Genomic DNA, 11,841 nt, shown 5'->3' on the forward strand with positions numbered 1-11,841 from the left:
CAGAAGTCTCTGATGTGATGTGAGTAGAAGTGGGTCTGCTGGTGGGTACTTTCCAGTTTGCTTCAACTGAAGCAGAGGATTTGGATACCCAGGAAGGTCATTGAGTCACTAGAGTAAAAAGTGTCTCATTTACAACTCAGCAATTGAGTACAGCCATGGTAAGTATATGTAATTTCAGTGTTACAGGGCTGCTTTGCAGAGATTTCTACCGTGAATAAATATAGACACTGTACGCATTGTCACTAATATTTTGCAGTTGCTAGAGCAGCCTTTGATCAGGACTATGGCTTACTAGTAAAAAATAAGCTTCCTTTGCATATGCATATGCATTAGTCTAAACAAAACACTTAATTTGTTGTATAGATGTATTCACTTTTATCTTTTATAAATCTGTAGGTTGTTTTCCTTTGTAGTCAGGACCTGATCTGTGAAGTTTCTCGCACACAAAAACTCTTTGCTGTGCAGAGCATGAGCTACTAGTAGTTGTCATAAAATCAGTGGATTTGAATGAATGGGGAACCATAGCATCCTCACTGAGTTGCCTATAGAATGTGAATGTCCTGCTGTCTTACTTTGGGAAGCATTTAAGAAATATGTGTACATACATGTGTGGTCGACACAGATTTTGCAATAAAATCTTTTCGAGTTTTTCACTTTTCCAGTGTTGGCCACATGTGTTCTAAGAAACTGACTTCTTGGATGTCTCAAGCTGAATATCCTAAACTTGAGAAGTGGATTTAATATTTATTTATTTTTTTAAAGAGAGTGTGTAGCCTGAAATGTCTTGCTAGAATTCTCAAATGTTCTGTGTATTTTTTATGTTGTATCCTGAAAAAATATATTGATAGCATATAAATACAAGGGGGAAGAAAAAATTCCTGAAATTCTTGCATTGTATTAGTAACTTCATACATTGTTTTCCCTTATGCAAACTACTGCTGTGAGATAATGTAACCTTTTCCCATTTGTGGTGACGCCCTAGTTGGCTGTATTTTCTTTGCATAATTCTTTCTGCACAGGTAACAAAGTTGTTTAACATCAACATGATGAATATACTGCGTCCCCCCTTTAGGTACTTGATAACTAAGAAGTTAATGTACTAGGAAGAAGGATCATTAGATAGACAGTTTTTAATTCTGTGTGTGTCATATGTGTCAGTGATTCTGAACTGAGGACTATTGCAGTGACTCTGACCCTCAGCCTATAGTCACTTATCTCTCATTAAGCAAAATTGGTGCTAAAGATGGTGTTTTAGCACAAAAATTCCATTTTAGGATTCCTAAGGTATCCTTCTCACTTGAGCTGTGGTTTAAGGAGGAGTCTTCTAAAAAGAAAACACTCTTGTTGCTGTAGTGATGCGTTGGAAGATTTATAGGCAGCTCATTAAGATTTCTCTCAGAAAAGTGATGGCAGCTGGAACATGTTCCTGCACAAGCAGTTTGTGGCCACATTGGTCCTGTTGTGGCAGGAGCTGCTAATTAGCAATTGGAAGAACCTGGTGGTGGGGGTTGTGCAAGAACAAATGTGGAGCAGTATGGGTGCTCACTGTGAGATAACCTTGGACAAAATAGAAATAAATAACAAGTTTATACCAAAACAAGTGCCTTTATAAAGCAGGAGCAGTTGACTGTGAAATTATGTTAGCTGTTGCCTTATAATACATTATGATCTGAGGTTTTATCCTAAGCTTCATCTTTAAAACATGATTCAGTGTCTTGTTTCTACATTTACATGCATGGTGGTTTAAAAAACAAACAACTTTTAGATGTTGTTTGTTTCTTTTTCCCCTGTTTCTCCTCCTCTTTGGCAAACAGCAGTAGAAACTTTATTACTTTTTTTTGTTATTCTTGAGAAGACACCCTTGAGATGCTGATACAATGATTGAAGAGTATGCTATAAGGAATTCTGATACTAAATTCACTATTAAAAATCAAGTTAGCAAGTGAGTTGACTTATCTGCAGAGGCTGGCTACATATTAATGTTGTGGGTTTTTTTTCTTTATGCATAGTTTGAAAAAGAAAAGGCAAACCAAACAGAACACCGAGACTGTCTCTGCCAATTCTCCTGGATCTCCTGTTTCCAAAATACCTTCTGAGAAAGATGATGAAAGTAAAGTTATTTTGGAGCAAATCAGTTCCTCTGAAGACAACTGTAAATTTGCTGGGGAAAAGGAAAATGCTCCAGACAAAGAGAAGAAAAAGAAAAAATACGGTCAACTAAAAGATATCAGACGCACAGACCTTAAAAGATACTATAGTACTGGTGAGTTATGTTAATGCTATAGTATTTTGAAATATGTTTGTTTTGGTATCTTGTTAATACACTTTTCTCATATTCTTTTGGCCTTCCTTAAAAGGATAATTGACTTTGGATATCGTTCCTGTAAAAACAAACAAAATTCTGTAATCCTGCATCTTATCTGCTTCTAACTTCAACCTTATGATTCCTTAAAAATACATGTTTCTAGTTTCTTGGTTCTAAAACTCAGTATTATTATAGGCAATAATTAAGGTGATTATTGCATCTTCTTTTAATATTTTTAAGATTTGTCTTCAGTGTTTTATGGCATTGAGGTTCAGGCTTTTTTGGTGGAGTTATCAACTTTCATAAGTATACTATTTAAGACTTCATTTTTAATTAATATCCATTTAGTCTGTTGAAGTGTGAACAAGTAAGTAAATTAACTACATCTTTTTAAGCAAGATGTCAAAGGGCTTGTGTGCTGGAAAGTGTGTACTCCCCCTCCCAGTTGTATTGTACTTCAGTTAATCATAAATACCTTCATTTTTTGATGTATTCTTGCAAACAATTCAGAAAAAAATCAGTTTATGAATAAATATGTGAGATGAGTTATATACACATCAGTTTGTAGTTCTGGACTGTGATTTGTTAGATGCTCTGTGTTAATTTTAGATGTGAGTTATGAAACCCTCTTGTTCCACATTTTCTCTTGATATTTTGAGGGAATAATCTTTTATATTAGGAGAACTATGTTTCCACCTTGGAAGGAATTTTTTAATTTTTTTTTTAAGAGAAAGAAGGTGACAAAAAATTGTAGATATCCTAAAAGAAGACTTCTTTCCTGCTCAGACGTTGTGCATGGAAGTGTGCAGGCTGGCTTCTAAGGGCTGAGTCCTCATTAGGAGAAGGAAATGAATCAGCAGTAAAAATGTCATGTGTTGACTGACACATGCAGACTAGTGCATACCTGGAGATTGTCTTTCATGAGGGAACAGGAGCCTTAGCAAAAACAAGTTAAATCTTGGAGTAACATTTCTTGGCAAGCTAAAGGGTTGACAGTGATTTATTGATTAGTCTTTAATTTTTGGCAGGTTTGCATCTGATTAGATCAATAATCTGGAAATGAAAAGAAAACTGTCTTATCTTTGTTTGAAGTTCTGACCACACTGGTGTTGAAATAAATTCTGTAGAAGAGAAACTGGAAAAGTGTTAATGAATGAATGTGTGAATTCTTTCTGTTTTGTTAATATGCTAGTTGAAAGAAAACAGGCAAACCAAAATCTGAAACTCCTTTTGCATTCCTAGTAAAGAACTTCTGCTAAAAGCAGTGATTTGTTGTCAGTTTTTACTTAAAGGAATTTGGTGTTTTTTTTTGACGTAGCTGAATTTAACTTCCCTAGTGTTTCAGTGGTTTTCTGAAAAACACTGCAATAATTGGTGCTCACAATAGAGCGATGGGGGGGAAAAAGGGGATGATGGCATCATTCTCTCTTACTGAAGAGTGTTGCAGGGCTGGCAAAGCAGGATGTAAAGCTCTCCAGGTTGTCTTTTGACTTGTCATCCAACAGTCAGTACAAACTCAGGTTTTACTAATGTTTGTTTCACAAGTGTTCCCATGTTTCCTGTGGACTGGTATCATTGCATTGCATCACTGAGGTGCTGCTGACTGTCATGCAGATGTGCAGAGTCTCTGGGGTCTGCAGAAACACAGAATTTCTGTTGAGAAATCCAAGAACTTAATGCTTCTAATGCTGCTGTTTAGCTGAGCACATACCCAACTGACAAAATCTATAGAGAGAAAAACCCTCTGTAAAGCCACCATCCATAGAGAGGCATTACTTCAGTGCCTGCTTTTGGTTGTTCCTAAAGATAGACACTTACCCAGGTGAAGCATCAGAACTGTGGAAGTGAAAGTTTGAAGAGAGTTGGAAAACAGCTGATTGCAAAACAAGTGCAATAGCTCTACATTCTCTTTGCAGCTCTTGAAATGATGTGATTCTGTGGAACCACTAGTTGCCATAGTATTAGTCTGCATGTGTTACCCGCAGCAGCTCTAGCTGGTGGTGGTTACCTGCTTAGCTATTTGTTACTGCTGCTCTCCTGAAAGCTACTTCCTTCACTAACATCCCAAGCAGTTTCCAGGAGCTCTCCCTACACCCGTAGCAGCCTGTACAAACTGGATTTGTGTATTACCCATCACCTTCATGCAGCAAGGGACAAAACCATCCATCTCACTGACTTGAGTTCTCCCCCAAGATGTGCAAATTCAGCAGTTCCCTGCTGGAAGATGTATTAGCTGCAGTGGTGGGAAGGTACTGCCAAATCTGTAAAGGTTTTGTTTTTTAGTTGTTGATATATTTTCATATGAAACTGACTGAGAAGGATTATCTGTGCATATACATCTGTCTTCATCATTTAACATTGTGGATGCATAAATTTCCAATATTTTTTTTCTTCCACATCATTTATTTCCCCTCTGAGTTGTTCATGTATTGATGTTTCAGAGATGTGCCTACTAAAATCGTCTCTCTCATATCTATGGTTAATATTTTTTCTGACTGTGTTTGCACAGGGATTTTGTTTGGTAGTTTTTATTTTTCCAGTTACCCAGTTTTGACTTGATATCTAGAACTTCAAGAAAATCTGATGAAAGAATTGCTAATTCTTTTCCAAAATGCTTTTGGTGCTTAGCCAAAGTGCTTTGTTTTCCTAATCGAAAGAAGAATGCTTTAGGTGTAGCAACATTCTTGCAGATTCTCATCTGTGTGCTGATGAGATGATGATTACATACTTTATTTTGTAGCTTAATGGATGTCCTGTCATAAGGTGCTTTGAGCCTAGAAGGGTCATGTCTGTGAGTAACAGAATGAAGACCCCTGTCCTCTGAATAATCTCCCTTTCATATTTCACAGGACTATAAATTCTTCTTTATTTATTGTTCTAGGAGAGATGGAGAAAGAACATCACATCTCGCTATAATTTGTTCCTTGCACACTCTGTCCCTTCATTAGAGGCCTGTGAATGTGTTTGCTTTTATGAATTCATAAAGGCTGACAGTGACATCCTTACTCTTTCACTTCGAATGTCATTCTTTTTAATAGGTTTATGCAAGAGCTGATATACTCTGTCAAAAGGATTTTGTTGACTCAGTAAATCCCTCTTCTCTGGTAGAAAGACTGTCACACAATTTCTGAAGCTGCGGAGAACTGCAGGTGGTGGTGCTCCCTGATACGCGTTGTAGGAAAGGGTGGTTAAGTGACTTTTCTTACTCTTGGAAGGAGAGGGAGGCGATGGGGCGAGGGGCTGCTCCGGCGATCCCGCGGTGCGTTCCTGCCCGCAGCCGGTGGGTGGCATCGCTGAGCCGAGGAGGAGGGGTCGTGGCTCCTGCCCCTGTAGGAAGGGATCATCCCTCTCCCCAGCCCAGATGGGTCCATACAGCAGGTCTGCTGGCGCTGTTACAGAGAGCCTAATGGTATGAGGTATCGATCATTTCTCTTGAAGCACTGCTAAATGGCTGAATGTATCCCACTGCCAGAAGATTTCTCCAGTGTAACCTCGTATTTTCCTTGTCTCTTAGTGGTGTTCTTCAATGGCTCGATAATTCTGGAATGTATTTGTACCATTCAGCCTCCAAATCTCTAAGGTCAGGTATAGCCCTTGTTTTCTTGTCTTAAAACAACAGAGGCTTGACTGTGACAAGAGTCCTGAGAGGGAAAAACTCTATGTGCCCATTTAATGAGACAGTATATTTTATGTTGAAAAGGAATTACCAGAGTAACTCCCCAGAGTCCAGAGGCAGAAAACTGACACCTTTTTGATGTGTCTTCCCTGCCGTCACTCGGGCAGGGGGTGATACAACAGAAGTTCAGCACGCATGCAGCTGCCAAGCTTCTGAATGTTCTGGGTAAGTTGGCCAAGAACAAATTTTAATAAATAAAACAGAGAGGGCTCAGCAATTTTCATCACCCATAATGTGATGAGGGTTACCCTGACTGGCACAGAAATGGCAGAGGCAGCACCCATGATACCAGCAGTTCTTACTGTCATTCAAATTTGAAAGTAGGCTGCAGTGCAGTGAAAATTTATAGAGAATTGAAATTTAATGAGAAGATGAGGCGCTTACTGAGCCCACTTTGCATAGTAGTTTCTAATAGTTAGATTAGTTGCTAAATGGTCTTAATCTGAAGTGGATTTACCAGAGTCTATTCAGTTGAAAATGGAAGCTTAATTCTGCTGATGAGTCCTGGTTTTGTCTCTTCTGCTACCTGGTATGATTATTCAACAGTGGGATGCACTCTTTCTAATACACCTCAGGATACCATTGGCCTTCTTGGCTACAAGGGCACATTGCTGGCTCATGGTCATCTCCCTGTCCACCAGGACCCCCAGATCCCTTTCTCTTACACTCCTCTCCAGCAGGCCAGCCCCCAACCTGTATCGATCCATGGGGTTGTTCTTCCCCAGATGCAAGACTCTACACTTGCCTTTCATCAAGTTTCTCCCCGCCCAACTCTCCAGCCTGTCTAAGTCTCTCTGAATGGCAGCACAGCCTTCTGTAGAAGAGCACAGCCTTCTGGTGTGTCAGCCACTCCTCCCAGTTTAGTGTCATCAGCAAACTTGCTGAGGGCACACTCTTTTCATCAACAACCTGGATGAGGGAACATATTGAACAGTACTGGTCCCAGTACTGACCCCTGAGGGAATCCACTAGTCACAGACCTTCAACTAGATTCTGACCTATTGACCACAACTCTGACTTCATCATTTCAACCAGTTCCAGGGAAGGGGAAGCATGTTAGGAGAATTAATAAAAGAGTTGTCGTATTTCTGCCAGGGATAATAAGTGGAAATGTACCTGTGTGGTTAGCAAGTCTTTCACTTCCAGAATCCACCAACTTACCGTGTTTGGGGTAGTCTGAACTTCCCCAGATCATTCCAGTTGCCTGTTGGGTCTTTTGCTTGCTGAGCACAGGTGCCCTGTGAAGTTACTCTAGGTGCCTGCAGGGTATGTGCAGCTCATTGTGGGTGATTTTAGTAGTGTATCTTGTCCCTGGGGAGAGGGCTGGACAGTTCAGTGTTTCCTGGGAGGACTGTCCACCAGAAAGAAGGACCTTTTGCCTCTTCCCCCACTCAGGTTTCTGGAACCTGTCACCTGAATACCTGTGGAGCAGTCCTCTGCAGCACCCACGTGTCTTGGTGCTCACACATGATCTCTGCCAACAGGGAAGAGGCAGGATATTCTATTTGTGTTTTCAGACATGAGGTTTACATTTGCACAATTTTTATCTCTTTAAGGCAGAAATATTCATAAGCCAAGTACATAAGGAACAGCAGAGATTGCATTTGAAATGATTGCAAATGTTTTCATCTCCAAGCAGAGGCATGAGGGAGCCATTCTCAGGGAGTCTGCATAACTCAAGCTCGTATCCTTAAGGCAGGCTTTTAATTTCTCTTCTTCAACGGCTTCCCATATTTTGCTGGAAATACACTGTCAGAGGTTAACCTAAATGCTCTAAAAAGCAAAACTGCTTTCACTTTCATTTAAATAATATCACAAAGTTAAGCCAGTGACATTTTCTCACGTCTTGTCAGTCTGTCATGATGTCTGTGATGGGACTCAGCAGGTCGTGCTTGGGAGCAGTAGCAACCCATGTGTATACTGAGCTGCTCTTTTCTATAGCTCCTGAGGAGCTGTGTGATGGAGTGCTGGCAGTCACCAACACATCGGATGCCGATGTTAACCCTGTACACAAAAATATGGCAATGTCCTATATCTTTGGATTCTTCATTATTTTTGTCTATATTGTTGACTTATGACCTCATAATCACCAACCAATAGACAAGGCAGCACAGCATGTGTTGCAAAGAGGCAAAGTCCTGGTCAACTTGTATGGCATAGCCTTCCCAGGCAAGCTGCTCTATGTTCAAGAAGCAAAATCAATGAAGGAAAACAGCATATATATTGTTAACAGTTTTCTAAAATGCATGTGTCTCTCTTTGTGATGCCTAAGTATACATTCCCACAGCCTGACAGGCTGGTTTTCCTCACTCTTGTGTTGTGTCTGGTCCCTGATGTAGTGGATAGTCAGAAACTTTATGGTGGTAGTATTGTAACAGATGCATTTACCTAATGACACACACCTGGACTGGGTTCACAAGCAATGCTGTCTGTCAGACCACAGAAAGGCCAGTGGGCAGATTCTTTTCCACACGTCTGCAAAATGCTGTGGAGACTACTTATACCCAAAGTAAGTTAAAATCCTTGTTAGCAGAGAAATGGTTGTGCAGGCTCTATCAACAAGACACATGCTCCTAGAATGGCTTTCTCTGCAGGCTTGCTGCACTTTGGCAAACATCACCGGGTCCTATTTCTTAAGTACTGGTCTCTACCTGCAGAAATATGTATGTTTTTTGTCTGACACAAGGTTATCAGTTGATCTGAATCCTTCTTGTGTCATCAGGCAGCACCTGCAGTGAATGTCAGGAACTCTCTGCCTCTACTGGACATCCTCTGCGCATGGTCCCTGCTCACAGGGACATCTCCTTTAAGCATCCCTTCTCATCATAGCATTCAATATAAAGAGTCTTCTAAGTCACTCCTCCTTTATGGGTGCCCAGTGACATGCTGCTTCAGCAATACTCTAGTTTCAGTACATTTCAACTGCTGACGTATAGTTTCCAGCTAAGATTAAGAACTAAAGCACTGGGCTCTTGACTGTATTTCACTGTTTCTTAACAATAATGTGTCAAATTTTCCTCTTGACAGTTGGAGTGCATAAACTACCTCCCTCTGAAATTGAGTGGTGGGTTTTTTGTTTGTTTGTTCTTGTTTGTTTTTTTTTCTCTTTTCCTAAACCTCAGTGACCTTTCCTCCTAGAAAGGAGGAAGATCTTTCCTCCTCTCACTTTTCAAGGAGATCCTTAGAAAGGAAGCTTTGAAAGCAGCAGCACGTATCTTGCCATCTTAAACACAAGAGCTGCTTAGCTGCCTGGACCTTGGCACTCTTGGTGAGCCCTTATCCCCTCTGTCCCATCCCTACAGGGCTTGTGGCTCCTGCTCTGTGTCCACCTGGTTCAAGTGCCAGCAAAAAAGTGGCAATGATGGTGCCCAGGACAATGTATCCTCAAAAGGTTCCTGCTGCAGGGAGGCCCTTTGTCCTCACTCAGCTGGAGGGTTTTCTGGATGTGCAGGCTCCTTTGCATGTGCCATTGGCCAAAAATACCCCAATGCCCAAGTGTGGGTGTTATCTATCCTCCAGCTGTGTGCACGGCTGCATGGGAAGGATGGCAGTGGATCCTCTGTTGCTTTGACTGTGGTGGGAAAGGTCGCTTCATGTTTTAGTGCGGCATGTTCAGGTGGTCTTAAGCTGTTAAACATGGAACATGTAGCATTGTTTGTTCCACTGCAAAGGAGCTACGGCCGTATTTTAAGGAGGAAGAAGTAAGTAAAGAGGGCATTTAAGTTCCTTGCAAATATTTGCAGTTTTTCATGTAGAAGCTGCAGTGTATGAATACTGCATGAATATCAATAGGCACCTTCTTATTTAAATGCGTTTAAAATACCTTCTCAATTTATATCAGAAGGAATTACTACCTTTTTTGTATCAGTTCTTTGAACTAACTTGTCATTTTTGTCGAGGCCCTGTGTTTTCTGGTGATCTCTTTATTCCTTTTGGAAGACTTCCTTGGAAAATAACTAGTGAAGAATAACAATCAGAGAATTGAGAACAGAGAAAAGTTGTTCAAGGTGTAGATATTTCAGAATAATGTGCCTGGACTTGCATGGATCTGGGAATTGCTGTTCTTCAGTAGCAGGAAGAAGTTTCACTAATGAAGGAGGACAACTATGGTTGTGATGGCTGACAGCTGCCTTGTTTCAGGTGGCTTCAGCAATACAGAAAATGGAAGCCAAATAAAAACATGATTCAGTAAAGGAAAAATATGCAGAAGTAGAGATGAGAGTTTGGCAAGAGGGTGTGAGTGAGGTGGGAAGCAAAACAGAAAAATAGACACCTAAGATGGTGGGGTTTTGTAGGGAATTTTGGGGATCATTTTGGGTTTTTTTGCTTGTTTTGGTTTCACTGGGGTTTTTCTCTTCTAATATGGTAGCTGTCCACTACCCAAATCTGACCAGGGAATGTTTCTGTCTAAGCTGCTACTTTTTTCTTGGTGAAAGAGGTCTGATCAGATGCTTAAAAACCTTTTTGTGGATGTGTACCCCAGCTGCTGCAGGAGGGAATGGGGCTGGGATAATGTTTGTTCCTAGCAGGCTGCTGCAGCCTCTGGGAAATGCTGGGATGTCAGAGTGTGTGGAGGTTGTCCCGAAACAAGCATCCAGCCCCTGTGGTGGAGGGGTTCACCTCTGCTTGACAGCAGCAGAAAGAAAGACTTTTTATTTTAAAGTAATAATTTTAGTGTGAATGCTGTTCACGTCACTTTGAGAGCCATGAGAAGAGCCAGAAAAGTGCTTGTGGAGACTCAATTAAATCATCCTATACACAATTCTGCACATAACAACATTACTGAAAGTTATTGAAACGCTAATTTAGAAAGTAGAAATGGAAAAAATTGTTCAGATAAACTGATCTGTCTTTCTTAATCCCTCTCTACCAGTCAAAGCAGGACTTTCAGATTCCTGACGTCTCTCTGCTTCTCTAGAATGACTAAAGTGATATTTACTGTACTCAATCTCTGTCGAGATAGTTGGTATTAGGCCTCATTCACTGATAAGGGAACTACCCCAAGAAGCCTTGTTTGCTTGATTTTTTATCACTACTCTGATTAGGTTATGCCAAATGATAACTCTTCTCTCCTGAATTTATTGTGTTTCATATTCTTGTAAGCTACCTTCAGGTTTTCACTCCTTGATCTGGTGCTTGTCTAGACTGTAGCAATATAGTTTTATTTCCTGTAATAAATATGTCATAGAGACATAGGACTGGAATGTCCTAAAACAGCAGTGACATACTCAATGATGTGGAAAAATATAACCAGTATATTTTAAGGAAACCCTCATTATGTCGTTGCACAAATTAATGGGGTTTTTGCATCTTTGGTTTGTTCTCTTTTTTTGCACTTGGTTTTCCTTTCTTCATCTCAAAAAGGATATTGAGGAGAAGAAAAACTAATGAGAAGGGCAGCCTGTGAGATCAGAGAAATATGAGTCTAAAGTATGCTAGTGTTAGTCAACCTGAAAAAATGAAATGAGAGATGTTGGAAAACTGTGACATTGTGAATGATATGCAGAAGACAAATAAGCAGTATTAATTTGTTCACTCCTAAAATAGTAACAGTTAGGATGCGCGGTGAGATTAAACAAGTATAAAGTACAAGAAGGAAAGCACTATTTTATGTAGCACATCATGCTATTGTGGGATTCATTGGCATAAGACCAGTGTGGAGGTCTTGAAGGGACTGGGCAGTTGAGTGGATGCTTCCTCTCTATCCTGGGAAATCCATGATTTCTAGAAGGCAAGAGAGCTAGTTAGGGGAAAGATTTCTCTATTTACATACTCCCTAAGTGTTTGGTAAACCAGAGATTAATGAGGAAAATGGACTTGTGGTCAGTCCTGTGGCCCCTTGTTTACTTCAGCATTCCTG

At 40.4% G+C, this 11,841-nt stretch overlaps 1 protein-coding gene across 2 annotated transcripts in view; it reads left to right on the forward strand.

Annotated features, from left to right (window-relative positions):
- The first annotated feature begins 2,016 nt into the window (after positions 1-2,016).
- Positions 2,017-11,841, forward strand: part of NCOA7 (nuclear receptor coactivator 7) — a 49,561-nt gene continuing 39,736 nt past the window's right edge. The window contains exon 1 of one of the 2 annotated variants that reach the window (XM_009999105.1): positions 2,017-2,263. The gene's annotated coding sequence lies outside the window, so the exon portion shown is untranslated. The remainder of the gene's footprint in view (positions 2,264-11,841) is intronic. The other variant, XM_009999106.1, reaches the window with a different exon arrangement.

The sequence above is a fragment of the Chaetura pelagica genome, unplaced genomic scaffold (assembly GCF_000747805.2).
Source record: "Chaetura pelagica isolate M959 unplaced genomic scaffold, ChaPel_1.0 scaffold90, whole genome shotgun sequence".
Lineage (NCBI taxonomy): Eukaryota > Metazoa > Chordata > Aves > Apodiformes > Apodidae > Chaetura > Chaetura pelagica.